We start from the raw sequence: 4,024 nt of genomic DNA, 5'->3' as shown, positions 1-4,024 counted from the left end.
ATCGTCCATTCTTGTGAGACGCAACCATATATTTTTTTTTCGTCTCTCCAATTTTAATTAATAAAGATAATCTTTGCATTGAGATTTTTTTCTTGATGATATTCTTTTGCACATTATGACAAGCTTTTTGAATACAATGATAAATCTTTATCATCGTTAGTATATCGTTATAATCGATATAATCGAGAGCTCATTGTCAGTAATATAAACTTCTTTACTATACATGTGAATGTTTGTATATTTTTAAGACATAAGTACATGTGTGTGTGTGTGTGTGTAATTATGACGTAAGCATATATTAAAATTTATATTTATATAAATGTTAATATAAATATTTATAAATGCAAATACATATATATCCTCTGTCCAAATATACCTTCTCCAAAATATTGCAACAAAATTTTTTGACAGTTACAATATTTTGGATATTTATAATATAGAAAGGGCCCCTCCATCGCCCATTCTCGTGAGAACGCAACCAAAATGTATTATTTATTTATTTCGTCTCTCCGATTATAATTTCTAAACATTGAGGAATATTTTTTGCTCATATACTTTTATGAATATTAGGACACATTTTTGAATAATAAATTACTTATCACTTCGGAAAAGGCAACAGTTTATTGCTTTCTATAATTGTACAAAAATGTTCTCTCATGCATTTAACATTTTTGGAATATTTTTCCTCGCAAGGATTGCCTCCTAAGACTACAGTTGTGGCGAAAGCTGCAGCATAAATTCCACAACTCGTCCCATCAGGTTGTGTTTCAACCTTTTCAAAAATTATGTCACTTGAGCTTACAGTCGGATAACGAAGACGTATGTAATTTTTTTCTTTCGCTACTAATTTATCGTATGTACAGCCAGGTAAACTATCGTACACGCGAAGTTTGGTGCCGTCAAAGAAAATACATCTCCAGTGATTACTACAATTTCCTCCAATTATTTGTAAGCTTTTGTCGCTATGACTAGCTACAATTATGTGAGGATATTCTAAATATAGCACACTTTGTGTTTCGAAAGAAGAAGTTTCTCTTACGATGCGTAAAAATAAATCCAATGATTCATCATTTAATTCACTTGTTATAGGCAAGACATTATTTTTTACTGAAGAAAGGGAAGCAAACGTGTGATCTAAGAGTCTTTTATGTTTTATCATAACGTCTTCAGTTATATCTCTTTTGCTACTTGAATGACTTATTATAATACAGTCATTGTCTTGCTCTTTATTCGGAACAATAGTAACAGTATCAGTGATTGTTACTTCCTTTGGCGAAACGTTCGGTTTGAATCGTTTGCTCTCTTCCATGCCATTTTCGCTTTCTGTAACATTTCGTCTACTTGTTCGACATAATTTTTTTGCTGCTTCTTCTTTAGCTTCCATAATATATCTTGGATTTCTTATTGGCATATGTCTATTATGACGACTGTCCAAGATTTCTGGAAGCATGCATTCGTTATAGAAACGTGTTAAAAAAGGCAGCATTCGATTTCTCCAAAAAATGTTGTCTTTATCAATGCGCAATATTTTCATGCTTTTTGGCGTCCAAACAGCAAAAATGCAATATTCTCGCTTTGTTATGTTCAATTGACCTTGAACTTGGTAAAAATATCGGTGATTCTAATTCATTTTATGTGGATTTTTCTTATCAAAGATGCCTTTCAAAGAAGGCAATGTCTCAATGGCTTTTTCCGCTGTTAAATTTTCAGCTGACAAAGGACATTTGATTTCCACCAGACCATTTTCATCAATAAGTCCGTCAGGGGAAGCACCCAAGCATGGATTTTCAGTATCAATGAATAATCCACAAGGTTTTATTTCTTTATTTAATTGTATGGCCAATTCTTTCCTTGCTACTTCTTCATTGTCGCGACCATATTTTGTGGCTACGGTATCAATGAAGGAAGGATATAAAATGGCTTTTACTGTCGCTGCGCAAGACGTTGTCGGCCTCATGCGACATATGGTTCCAAAATTGGATGCCGTCAATATTTCTTGTCTCAATGATAACCATAGTTGTGATTCACTTTGCTTTCTTGTATCGAGTTCAATTTTTTGCCAGTTCATCGCATTTTCCAACAATCTTTCTAAATGGTTTTGCTGAAGTTGTTGGAATATATCGGATGGAAGATCCGGTTTTTGCGATTGCGGACCGTAATGACGATCTGTTCCTGGCTCTCGTTTAAATTTTTTTTGCCTTCCTTGTGCTTCTCGAGATTCTCTGGTTTTTGCAATTTTTATTTGTCGTCGCTTTTCCAAGTTCTCGACAATAGGCGGAACAGTGTTACACATGCTTTGATGTACTTGTGTAAGTACTTGTTGCGTATTGTATTGCAAAACTGCTCCCGCAATTCTAGCATTGTAGGAGCCTCGTTTGCCGAAATTAATACGCTTTCCGCCAATTTGTTTGCAGATTATCGAATTAAACGATTCTGCTGGATTATTTGTTAAATTGAACAATAAACTGTCGGAATAAGCACTTATATATATGACAGCACTTTCTATTTTTGGATAGAGACCGTGTAATTTTAGAAATGGTACATAATTTTTTTTCGTTTCATCACAATTCTCACATGTACGACCACGTGCTTCACATCGCTTATGTTCGCCAAAAATATGGCTAGGAATGTTCAATATATCTTTTTGTAATTCCATAGCCTGACAATGTTGAGATTGTCTTTCTTCTCTTCGTAGAGCGGCTGCCTTTATTATTTCTTTTCGTATTTTTAAAATGTTGTTTTGTACAATATTTCGCATCTCTACAAAGCCACGCTGTCTATGCATTTTTGGCTGAGTCATTTCAGTCACAGCTTTTAGCTTCTTGCATAAATTGCGAAGCAAATGATTGGTGCATTCTATTTTTTTTACTGTAACTAAATGGTCACGGTATGGTCTGTTATCAAGAATGGCCTGATAAACGCTACTGTCACCATCGGCAACAACCGTTTTATAAATCAGACTATGCATTTCAAGGCTACATTTGAAACCTTCCGCGATGGCATCGCTCTCCATGCTTGTAGAGCTTGCGTTCCGATCAAAATTTTTATAGCATTTGTGAGCGTTTGGTTCTATACTTTTTTGCTCTGCTACATTACATAGTGTGCAAAATTTATTGCGGACACCGACGAAGAGAATCCTTTTCGTGCGGTAACCAATTATGGCTCCAATACCGGAAAGAGAATCATAAGCATTGCCGTACGATCTCTTCATCCAACTACCATCCGCCACGACTGTTATGTACGGAATACCGTTTATAACTTCGTTTCTTTCAATAGCGAGTTGTTTTTCAACTTCACCAGCCATTTTCATATTTTCCATGGCTGTTTTTTGAAAATCATCGACTAAATTTTCTCTATATTTTATGTAAGTCGGCTCGGACATACAAGGAACATTCATGGCTGCACATAACTCTTCGAGCTGGGCATAACCAATTCCTACTGTAACAGTTCCTGCTACAGCAGCTGTATTAATGTCCAATGTTTCCGGTTTTGTGGGCTCTGACCAGATGTTAGCTTCATAATTGCACATTTGGCATTTGAAGAACAACTGCGTCATTAGCCCATGACGAAGAGAATTTACGAGTTTCCAATCTTTAAATTGGCATTCTATTCCTCGCGCGTGATTATCAAATGTTCTGTGGATTTCACTCCACATAAAAGAAATGTCGACAATGCGACGGCCTTCAAGCATGCTTTCTTGGATACGATCTGTATCCAGAGGGCCATTTTCGATAACAAAATTATTGTTATCTTCGCAAAGTTCTACATTTCGACAATACGTACCTGCATTTAAATTTGACTCCAGGCATTGCATCGTGGGTACTAAAGTTTGGGTACTAACTTTTGAATCCATCGTGTCGGAGAATAATTCCACCGATCCATCCTGAAAATCGATGGATTCGTTGCTAGTATCCTTAGTAAACGTGCTACTCCTGGAGTTATTTTCCTCTTGGCTCTTTATCAGCTTCAGCAACCGTCGCCTGCAAGAAAAAATAATGTTAAATATTTTTACAAAAATAAGATG

The 4,024-nt window shown here is 35.7% G+C and overlaps 1 pseudogene; it reads right to left on the bottom strand.

Moving 5' to 3' along the window:
• Window positions 1-598: 598 nt before the first annotated feature.
• On the bottom strand, window positions 599-4,024 carry LOC145975027 (uncharacterized; annotated as a pseudogene).

This window comes from Camponotus vicinus, unplaced genomic scaffold (genome assembly GCF_025532165.1).
Source record: "Camponotus vicinus isolate PSW18456_S1 unplaced genomic scaffold, iyCamVici1.0 SCAF_7, whole genome shotgun sequence".
Classification (NCBI taxonomy): Eukaryota; Metazoa; Arthropoda; class Insecta; order Hymenoptera; family Formicidae; genus Camponotus; species Camponotus vicinus.
Note: the sequence above shows the minus strand (reverse complement) of the source record. Positions and strands in the feature narration are given on the sequence as shown.